Source organism: Staurois parvus, unplaced genomic scaffold (genome assembly GCF_062004578.1).
Source record: "Staurois parvus isolate SC_StPar_1 unplaced genomic scaffold, SC_StPar_1.0 ptg000447l, whole genome shotgun sequence".
Classification (NCBI taxonomy): Eukaryota; Metazoa; Chordata; class Amphibia; order Anura; family Ranidae; genus Staurois; species Staurois parvus.
The window spans coordinates 760,425-772,471 of record NW_028318243.1 but is presented as its reverse complement, the minus strand read 5'-3'; the positions used below and the strand labels follow the sequence as shown (position 1 = coordinate 772,471).

General features: G+C 44.1%; 1 protein-coding gene across 2 annotated transcripts in view; it reads right to left on the bottom strand.

Annotated features, from left to right (window-relative positions):
* LOC149453587 (ecto-ADP-ribosyltransferase 5-like) overlaps positions 1-12,047 on the bottom strand; it is an 82,968-nt gene that overhangs the window by 52,490 nt on the left and 18,431 nt on the right. The window lies entirely within an intron of this gene.

Below are 12,047 nucleotides of genomic sequence, written 5' to 3'. Positions count from 1 at the left end.
GTCCTGAGGCTCCTTGTATGACCCCCGAAAGTTTGGGATTGCTGGCAGGGGTGGACTGACAACTGGTCAATCCGCTCCTGATTGCTGGTCGCTGTGTACTTCCCTCTAGCGGGCCGTGTACCCCAGTGCCAGCCCTCGTACAAGTGCTGTGAGGAGAAGCCTCCGTGGGAGGTGAGTGGCTGTAGGGCACAACCAGATCCCCCCTCCCCGGAGACAAAGGGGGGCCCGGCTCACATCTATCCAGCTGTTGTAAGCAGCTGCCTGCCTGGGGAAACATGCAGCAGGTGCAAGCAGGGGCGGACTGACAACTCATGGGGCCCCCGGGCAATAGGAGATCATGGGGCCCCTGTGTCCTTGCCTAAGCTCAAAAAAGCCTATGAAAGCCTATGAAAAAGGTACCAGGGGCATCTCATGGGGCCCCCTACTGACCCCGGACCCTCAGGCAGTGCCCGAGTTTCCAAATGGTCAGTCCGCCCCAAGGGTGCAAGGGCAGCCAATGGGCGGCAGCGGGCCACCTCCGACCATCCCTTGCAGGGGAGGAGCCTCCAGCCTGGCCGGATGCTCCTAACGCACAGGGAAGAGGGAGCAGGCCAGTCAGTGTGCTGGTGTTAGATCAGCGTGAGAGGCTCGCAGCAAGCCGGGAGTGCGGGACACCCTGCCGAGCCCCTCCGGATACCCTCACCACTACCTCATAGAGTCTATCTGCATGCTGGCGGACCCGCCTGGAGATGGATAGAGGAGCGGTGTCTCGGTTCCTAAGACCATTGAAAATATGTGTTTTCCGATGGTCTTAGGCAACCCCTGTGAAAGGGTCATTCGACCCCCAAAGGGGTCGCAACCCACAGGTTGAGAACCGCTGCTCTAGATGCTCTGGTTTTCATCCAGACGCCAAAGATATTCCACCAAAAAATATCCAATAATTTTGGAGGTAATTTTGATGAAGAGGAATAGTCATGCACACTGTGCATATCTGCTAGGCAGGAAGCACGGGTTAATGTGGGTCTTCCCAAAGAGGGGCATGGAGACACCACTGCGGAAAATGCTAGTTATTTGTTCTGACCTACTGGTTTCAGTTATTTTGAGTCCCTAAACCAAACAAGTAAGCAGATCAGGAAAGTCAGAGGAAAGTCAGAAGTCCGTATTTGCATGCTTGCTCTGGGTTGGTGATTCTAACTATGGAATCCAGAGGATCAACATGGAAGTCAGGTAACTAGCATTTGCAAAGGGAGGTCAGCGATGGCAAGTTTTTCTCAGAAAAAAAAATGTAGTCATCACCCAGTTATGGCAGCATTATAGATTTATAACTACAAACTGTACATGTGAAGGAGAACCAAAACTCATTATATACGTCTTTCCTCACATCTGGAATGTCTCTAAGTCCTACTGCTTCCATTTCCCAACTGAAGAGTCTACTAGAGGCCTAATCCAAGTCCTATTTACAGTACCTCTTGCATTTAATACTCTGATATTGTGCTGTCTAGTATTCTACTAATAGTACTTACCCATCTATACTCTGCCATGGATGATGCTGTATGACATACACTATATTGCCAAAGTATTGTGCCCGCCCTCCAAAATCATGTGATTCAGGTGTTCCAATCACCTCCATGGACACAGGTGTATACAATCAAGCCCCTAGACATGCAGACTGCTTCTACACACATTTGTGAAGGAATGGGTCACTCTCAGGAGCTCAGTGACTCCAAGCGTGGTCCCGTGATAGGTGGCCACCTGGGCAATAAGTCCATCCGTGACATTTCCTGGCTACTAAATATTCCACAATCAACCGTTAGTGGGATTATAACAAAGTGGAAGCAACTGGGAACACCAGCAACTCAGCCACCAAGTGGTAGGCCACGTCACATGACAGGGCGGGGTCAGCGCATGCTGAAGCGCACAGTACGCAGAAGTCGCCAACTGTCTGCAGAGTCAATAGCTAAAGATCTCCAAACTTGGTGTGGCCTTCAGATGAGCCCAACAACAGTGTGTAGAGAGCTTCATGGAATAGGTTTCCATGGCCGAGCAGCTGCATCCAAGCCTTCCATCACCAAGTGCAATGCAAAGCGTCGGATGCCATGGTGTAAAGCACACCGCCACTGGACTCTAGAGCAGTGCAGATGTGTTCTCTGGAGTGATGAATCACGCTTCTCTGTCTGGCAATCCAATGGACATGTCTGGGTTTGGCGGTTGCCAGGAGAATGGTACTTGCCTGACTGCATTGTGCCAAGTGTAAAGTTTGGTGGAGGGGGGATTATGGTGGGGAGTTGTTTTTCAGGGGTTGGGCTTGGCCCCCTAGTTCCAGTGAAGGGAACTCTTAAGGCGTCAGCATACCAAGACATTTTGGACAACTTCATGCTCCCAACTTTGTGGGAAGAGTTTGGGGATGGCCCCTTCCTGTTCCAACATGACTGTGCACCAGTGCACAAAGCAAGGTCCATAAAGACATGGAGAAGCCAGTTTTGGGTGGAGGAACTTGACTGGCCTGCACAGAGTCCTGACTTCAACCCCATAGAACAGCTTTGGGATGAATTAGATTGGAGACTGCGAGCCAGGCCTTCTCGTATGACATCAGTGCCTGACCTGATGCACTTCTGGAAGAATGGTCCAACCTTCCCATAGACACCCTCCTAAACCTTGTGGATGACCTTCCCAGAAGAGGTGAAGCTGTTATGGCTGCAAAAGGCGGGGCCAACTCAATATTGAACCCTACGGACTAAGACTGGGGGGCCATTGAAGTTCATGTGCGTGTAAAGGCAGGTATCCCAATACTTTTGGCAAAGTAGTGTATCTATCATTCTCTTTATCCTTCTTTGGCGGTGGCATGGCACGTGACGTCATTACGCCATTGACGTGATGACGGCACATGCCACGCGGGGAGGGGCCATTTATATTTCGATCGGACCTTGCATTTGGTCCCTTTGACTGAACTCATTTTTGCCTGCAGCTGATTGGAGCTTTTTCAAGCCACCCTAGCTGTATTTAATCCGGGCTTATGAGCTCGTTTCTCTGCTCACAGCCATCAAGCGTGCCTCGTCAGATAGACGTGGTAGGTCTATCACATATTTCACTCAATTTTTGCAACAATTTTTTTTTTAGATTTATTTTTTTCACTCCCTTTTTTTTGTCGTTTTTTAAGGTGCAACACACAGGTGGTGTGGGTGTATTTTTTTTGTTTTTTGTCTTTTGTTTGATATTTTTTATGTTTTTTGTTCTTTTTCATTTCACTGTTATTATAATGGTTTGTACACAAGCTTTTTTTTTTAGGTATATTGCCCAATAGCGGGTTGTTTTTCACATCCCAGTCCTGATTTTTATCAGGCCATCAACACTTTCTCACGTAAATTCCTTTTGGTCATCGCTCCGCACTCATAGTAAGTGCCTTTAGCTCTTAATTTAAAATTCCTCTAGGGTTGATGATATCTAACTGATATTAATATTGTTTTTCATTATTCATATTGCAGCACTGCCCTATCAGTACCAACCAGCAGGTAATCTTGTTGACTGTGCGTTTGGGGCGGGGCCCCTTCACAAGGCATTTGGGCGGCATTTACCATCCACTGGTCTTAGTTTTTCTTTATTAATTTTTGTTTTTTGTCATTTTTGCCTGAGACATATGAGAAATTTGTGGTTGTGTTCATATAACAATTAGTTCTTAAATTTCTTGGCGGTTTTTACCTCACATGGAATCATGTAAATGTAGAACTCTACTGTAAATTATCAAATTGTTTATAATAATTAACCTCTTCATGCCGGCTGCGCACAAATGTGCGGCCTCCCGGCGTCTGGGCCTAGAGGCCGAGCGGCCGCACATTTGTGTGCAATTGAGAAAAGCATATGTGCTGAGAGCGCGCGCGCCCTGCGTGCTCCCAGTACACATGTCCGGTACTCACGGAAAGGTCCCGATCTCCTCTTTCGATCAGGACCTTTCCCGATCATGTGACCGCCGTGACGGCGAATGACCCTAAAACCCCACCCCGCCTCCCGGCTTCTGAAACCCTTAAAGGGTCGGGAGGCGCCAAGGGGTTAAATTGCATCATGTATATTGATATATACAGCTGTGTTCAAAATAATAGCAGTGTGTTGAAAAAAGTGAATAAAGTTCAAAATCCTTCTAATAGCTTTTATTTCCATCCACACAAATGCATTGGGAACACGACACATTCTATTCCAAATCACAACATGAAGAAAAATACATCAAATTTGTGTTGTTCCTCTAAAAAAATGGAAGAAAAGTGAATATTAGACGGTTCAAAAAAATCGCAGTGTTTGTATTCTTCTTTACAAACTCAAACATTCGCTATATAAACTGAGAAATGTTTGAAGATTTTGCTTTCCTTTGAATGACTTCATGAATAGTTGGTTGTAGTCGCACTGTTTCTGAGAACTGCTGTACATCTGTGTTGCATGGAGTCACCCAACTTCTGGCCCCTGTGATCAGGTATTCCAGCCCAGGATGATTGGACTACATTCCACAGTTCTTCTCTATTTCTTGGTTTTGCCTCAGAAACTGCATTTTTGATGTCACCCCACAAGTTTTCTATTAGATTAAGATCCGGGGATTGGGCTGGCCACTCCATAACGTCAATCTTGTTGATCCGGAACCAAGATGTTGCACGTTTACTGGTATGTTTGGGGTCGTTGTCTTGTTGGAACACCCATTTCAAGGGCATTTCCTCTTCAGCATAAGGCAGCATGACCTCTTCAAGTATTCTGATGTATTCAAACTGATTCATGATCCCTGGTATGCGATAAATAGGCCCAACACCGTAGTATGAGAAACATCCCCATATCATGATGCTTGCACCACCATGCTTCACGGTCTTCACAGTGTCCTGTGGCTTGAATTCAGTGTTTGGGGGTCGTCTGACAAACTGTCTCCGCCCACTAGACCCAAAAAGAACAATCTTACTTTCATCAGTCCACAAAATGTTGCGCCATTTCTCTTTAGGCCAGTCAATGTGCTCTTTGGCAGATTGTAACCTCTTCAGCACACGTCTTTTTCCCAACAGTGGGACTTTGCGGGGGCTTCTTGCAGATAGCTTGGCTTCACATAGGCGTCTTCTAATTGTAACAGTCCTCACAGGGAACGTCACACCTTCTTTCATCTTCCTGGAGCTGATTGTTGGCTGAGTCCGTGCCATTTTGGCTATACTTCTATCCATTTGAATGGTAGTTTTTCGCTTTCTTCCACGTCTTTCAGGTTTTGGTTGCCATTTTAAAGCATTTGCGATCATTTTAGCTGAGCAGCCAATCATTTTCTGCACTTCTTTATATGTTTTCCCCTCTCCAATCAACTTTGTAATCAAGGTACGCTGTTCTTCTGAACAATGTCTGGAACGACCCATTTTCCTCAGAATTTCAGAGAGAAATGCACTGTAACCAGCATGTACAACATTTGCTGCCTTCCTTCCTTAAATAATAATAATAATAATTAATAATGAATGACCTCACTAATAGAACTCCACACGGCTATTATTTTGAACACGCCCCTTTCAATGAGTGATTCAATGACACAGAATCAGCAGCATGCATGTCATGACTGTTGGGTCTGTTGGATTTCTATTACTCTACTACACCTGCTAGGAAATTATTTGCCATGTAGAAATATCATTTCTACCAAAAACAGTGATTGATCCGGTTAGTGATATCTGACGGCTATTATTTTGAACATAACTGTATATATGTATGCTATAGGCGTCATGCCTTCTTGAGCACTTCTGAGGAAGAGATTTTTGTTGATCTCGAAATGCGTCAAGTGCAAACCATGCATGATCCACAACTAGATTTGCAATATCATCTCTGATGACACCGCCGCAATATGTATTGTAGCTTCATGTTTATTTTTTAAGATTGTAAAAATAAAATTTCATATTGTTTTAAAAAAAATCTTTTTTGAATTGTTGAAAGTTACTATATAAGAAAATTGTGCCGTTAAAGTCCCACCAATAAAGAGGACTTTTCCCCAATTTTATCTCAATTCATTCCATTTTGTGTCTAGTTCACCCAAATTTCATCACATCTAGCGACTGCCATCTCTATTCCCTATTGTATCTAATGTACCCAACTACCAACACCTCCATACACTCCATCTCTCTTCACTATTGAATCTAGAGTACCCAACTACCATCACCTTCAGCCCCTGCCATATCGTCTCCCTTTTGTATCTAATGTACCCTGCAGTTATCAACTCCCCTCCATTGCCACCTTCCTTCCCTATTGTATTTAGTGTCCCCAGCTGTAATCACGTCAATTAATTTATTTATCCATCTAACTTCCCTTTGGTATCCAGGGTACCCAAATGTCAACACAATCATCCACTGCCATCACCTTTCCCTTTTGTATCTAGTGTACTCAACGTCCATTGCATTCAGCCACTGCCATCGTTCTACGTATTGTATCTATTGTACCCAACTGCCATCACCCTCATCCACTACAATCTTCCTTTCAACTCCATCCAGCTTTCATCATTACCATCAAGTGCCATCCTTCTTCCTTATTGTATCTATTGTACCCAGCTATAATCTACTTAAACCACTGCCATCTCCCTTCCCTATTGTATCTAGTGTACCCAACTGTTATCAGCTCTTTCCATTGCCATCTTCCTTCCATTTTGTATCTAGTGCACTCAACTGCCATCATCTCCATTCTCTACCATCTTCCCTCTTCTCTATTGTATGTAGCCTAATTGACTGCCACCATCTTCATCATCTGCCATCTCTATTCCCTATTGTATCTACTGTACCCAGCTGCCATCACCTCCAACTGTTGCTGTCTCCATTCCCTTTTGTATCTAGTGTACCCAACTATCAACACCTCCAGCCACTGCCATCTCCATTCCCTATGGTATCTAGTGTAGCCAACAGTTATAACCTCTGTTATACAGTAACTGTTATCAGCACCGTCCATTACCATCTTCACTCTCTTTTTAATCTAGAGTACCCGACTTCCACCACCTTCATCCACTGCCATATCTTCTCCCTATTATATCTAGTGTACCTTACAGTTATCACCTATATCGACTGCCATCTTCCTTCCCTTTTGTATTTAGTGCACCCAACTGTCATGCCATCCCATTCTATTTAGTAATTAGGGAACCCAACTGCATCACCTCTAGCCACTGCCATCTCCCTTCCCTATTGTAGCTACTGTACCCAACTACCAACACCTCCATACACTGCTATCTCCCTTCCCTATTGTATCTAGTATACCCAACAGTTATCTCCTCCAGCCACCATCATCTCCCTTCCCTATGGTATTTAGTATATCCCACAGTTATCACCTCCAGCCACCATCGACTCCCTTCCCTATGTTATCTAGTATACCCAACAGTTATCTCCTCCAGCCACCATCATCTCCCTTCCCTATGGTATTTAGTATATCCAACAGTTATCACCTCCAGCCACCATCATCTCCTTCCCTATGGTGTCTAGTATACCCAACAGTTATCACCGCCAGACACCATCATCTTGCTTCCCTATTGCATCTAATATGCCCAACTACCAACACCTCCATACACTGCCATTTCTCTTCTTTATTGTATCTGGTGTACTAAACTTCCAACCATTGCCATCTCCCTTCTCTACTGTATCTAGTGCACCCCTCAGCTCCGCTACATCCACTGCCATCTCCCTTCCTTTGTGTATTTAATGTAATTAACTTCCTTAGCAAGCATTCATTTCCTATTCTGCTTTATGTATTTCTACCTTTCACAATCCAAATTCTTCAGGGCAGTGTTGTGCAATATGTAATATTATGTTATGTAATAGGTTGGCACTTCATAAATAAGTATAATAAAGTACACATACAAAACATTAATAGGTCTATTAATGTGAAATTAGTGACATTCACATCCTTAAATACCAATCTGACTTTTCTAAGGGCACTTTTGTGTTATTGCAATCTATTATTCCAGAGAGAGGCCTGAGATACTGTATGCCGTCCTTGTAATGTAATGGCGAATACGTATTCCTTCTCAAAGCCCTTAAAAATATTAATTTAGGTGAGATGACCATCTCCCTTCCCTATGGTATCTAGTATACCCAACAGTTATCACCTCCAGCCACCATCATCTCCATTCCCTATGGTATCTAGTATACCTAACAGTTATCACCTCCAGCCACCATCATCTCCTTCCCTATGGTTTCTAGTATACCCAACAGTTATCACCTCCAGCCACCATCATCTCCCTTCCCTATGGTATCTAGTATACCTAACACTTATCACCTCTAGCCACCATCATCTCCCTTCACTTTGGGTTCTAGTACAGTTTATCACCTCCAGCCACCATCATCTCCTTCCCTATGGTATCTAGTATACCAAACAGTTATCACCTCCAGCCACAATCATCTCCCTTCCCTATGGTATCTAGTATACTCAACAGTTATCACCTCCAGCCACAATCATCTCCCTTCCCTATGGTATCTAGTATACTCAACAGTTATCACCACCAGCCACCATCATCTCCCTTCCCTATGGTGTCTACTATACCCAACAGTTATCTCCTCCGGCCACCATCATCTCCTTCATTATGGTATCTAGTATACCCAACAGTTATCACCGTCAGCCACCATCATCTCGCTTCTCTATTGCATCTAATGCGCCCAACTACCAACACCTCCATACACTGCCATCTCCCTTCTTTATTGTATCTGGTGTACTCAACTGCCATCACTTCCAACCATTGCCATCTCCCTTCTCTACTGTATCTAGTGCACCCCTCAGCTCCACTCCATCCACTGTCATCTACCTAACCTATAGTATCTATTGTGCCTAACTTCCATCATCTCCAGCCACTGCCATCTCCCTTCTTTATTATATCCAGTGTACTCAACTGCCATCACTTTCAACCATTGCTATCTCCCTTCCTCACTGTATCTAGTGTACCCCTCTGCACCACTCCATCCACTGCCGTCTACCTTCCCTTGTGTATTTACTGTAACTAACTTCCTTAGCAAGCATTAATTTCCTATTCTGCTTTATGTATCTCTACCTTTCACAATCCAAACTCGTCAGGGCAGAGTTGTGCAATATGTAATATTATGTTATGTAATAGGTTGCCACTTCATAAATAAGTATAATAAAGTACACATACAAAACATTGATAGGTCTATTAATGTGAACTTAGTGACATTCACATCCTAAAATAACAATCTGACTTTTCTATGGGCACTTTTGTGTTACTGCAATCTATTATTCCAGAGAGAGGCCTGAGATATGCCGTCTTTGTAGTGAGATGGCGAATACGTATTACCACTCAAATCCCTTAAAATTATCCAATTAGGTGAGATGACCATCTCCCTTCCCTATGGTATCTAGTATACCCAACAGTTATCACCTCCAGCCACCATCATCTCCTTCCCTATGGTATTTAGTATATCCAACAGTTATCTCCTCCAACCACCATTATCTCCTATCTATGGTTTCTAGTATACCCAACAGTTATCACCTCCAGCCACCATCATCTCCTTCCCTATGGTATTTAGTATATCCAACAGTTATCTCCTCCAGCAACCATCATCTCCTTCCCTATGGTATCTAGTATACCCAACAGTTATCACCTCCAGCCACCATCATCTCCTTTCCTATGGTATCTAGTATGCCCAACAGTTATCACCTCCATGCACCATCATCTCCCTTTCCTATGGTATCTAGTGTACCCAGCAGTTATCACCTCCAGCCCCCATCATCGACCTTCCCTATGGTATCTAGTATACTCAACAGTTATCACTGCCAGCCACCATCATCTCGCTTCCCTATTGCATCTAATGTGTCCAACTACCAACACCTCCATACACTGCCACCTCCCTTCTTTATTGTATCCAGTGTACTCAACTGCCATTACTTCCAACCATTGCCACTTCCCTTCTCTACTGTATCTAGTATACCCCTCAGCTCCACTCCATCCACTGCTAGCTACCTAACCTGTAGTATCTATTGTGCCTAACTGCCATCATCTCTAGCCACTGCCATCTCCCTTCTTCATTATATCCAGTGTACTCAACTGCCATCACTTCCAACCATTGCCATCTCCCTTCCTCACTGTATCTAGTGTACCCCTCTGCACCACTCCATCCACTGCCGTCTCCCTTCCCTTGTGTATTTACTGTAACTAACTTCCTTAGCAAGCATTAATTTCATATTCTGCTTTATGTATCTCTACCTTTCACAATCCAAACTCGTCAGGGCAGTGTTGTGCAATATGCAATATTATGTTATGTAATAGGTTGGCACTTCATAAATAAGTATAATAAAGTACACATACAAAACATTGATAGGTCTATTAATGTGAACTTAGTGACATTCACATCCTAAAATAACAATTTGACTTTTCTATGGGCACTTTTGTGTTATTGCAATCTATTATTCCAGAGACAGGCCTGAGATATGCCGTCTTTGTAATGTGATGGCGAATACGTATTACCACTCAAATCCCTTAAAAATATCCAATTAGGTGAGATGACCATCTCCCTTCCCTATGGTATCTAGTATACCCAACAGTTATCACCTCTAGCCCTCATCATCTTCCTTCCCTATGGTTTCTAGTATACCCAACAGTTATCACCTCCAGCCACCATCATCTCCTTCCCTATGGTATCTAGTGTACCCAGCAGTTATCACCTCCAGCCCCCATCATCGACCTTCCCTATGGTATCTAGTATACTCAACAGTTATCACTGCCAGCCGCCATCATCTCGCTTCCCTATTGCATCTAATGTGTCCAACTACCAACACCTCCATACACTGCCACCTCCCTTCTTTATTGTATTCAGTGTACTCAACTGCCATTACTTCCAACCATTGCCACTTCCCTTCTCTACTGTATCTAGTACACCCCTCAGCTCCACTCCATCCACTGCTAGCTACCTAACCTGTAGTATCTATTGTGCCTAACTGCCATCATCTCTAGCCACTGCCATCTCCCTTCTTCATTATATCCAGTGTACTCAACTGCCATCACTTCCAACCATTGCTATCTCCCTTCCTCACTGTATCTAGTGTACCCCTCTGCACCACTCCATCCACTGCCGTCTACCTTCCCTTGTGTATTTACTGTAACTAACTTCCTTGGCAAGCATTAATTTCCTATTCTGCTTTATGTATCTCTACCTTTCACAATCCAAACTCGTCAGGGCAGTGTTGTGCAATATGCAATATTATGTTATGTAATAGGTTGGCACTTCATAAATAAGTATAATAAAGTACACATACAAAACATTGATAGGTCTATTAATGTGAACTTAGTGACAGTCACATCCTAAAATAACAAATTTAACTTTTCTATGGGCACTTTTGTGTTATTGCAATCTATTATTCCAGAGAGAGGCCTGAGATATGCCGTCTTTGTAATGTGATGGCGAATACGTATTACCACTCAAATCCCTTAAAAATATCCAATTAGGTGGGATGACCATCTCCCTTCCCTATGGTATCTAGTATACCCAACAGTTATCACCTCTAGCCACCATCTTCCTTCCCTATGGTATCTAGTATACCCAACAGTTATCATCTCCAGCCAATATCATCTCCCTTCACTTTGGGTTCTAGTACAGTTTATCACCTCCAGCCACCGTCACCTCCTTCCCTATGGTGTCTAGTATACACAACAGTTATCACCTCCAGCCACCATCATCTCCTTCCCTATGGTGTCTAGTATACCCAACAGTTTATCACCTCCAACCACCATCATCTCCTTCCCTATGGTGTCTAGTATACCCAACAGTTATCACCTCCACCCACCATCATCTCCCTTCCTAATGGTATCTAGAATACCCAGCAGTTATCACCTCCAACCTCGATCATCTCCTTCCCTATGGTATCTAGTGTACCCAACAGTTATCACCTCCAGCCACCATCATCTCCTTCCCTATGATGTCTAGTATACCCAACAGTTATCTCCTCCAGCCACCATCATCTCCTTCCCTATGGTATCTAGTATACCCAACAGTTATCTCCTCCAGCCACCATCATCTCCCTTCCCTATGGTATCTAGTATACCCAACAGTTATCACTTCCAGCCACCATCATCTCCTTCCCTATGGTGTCTAGTA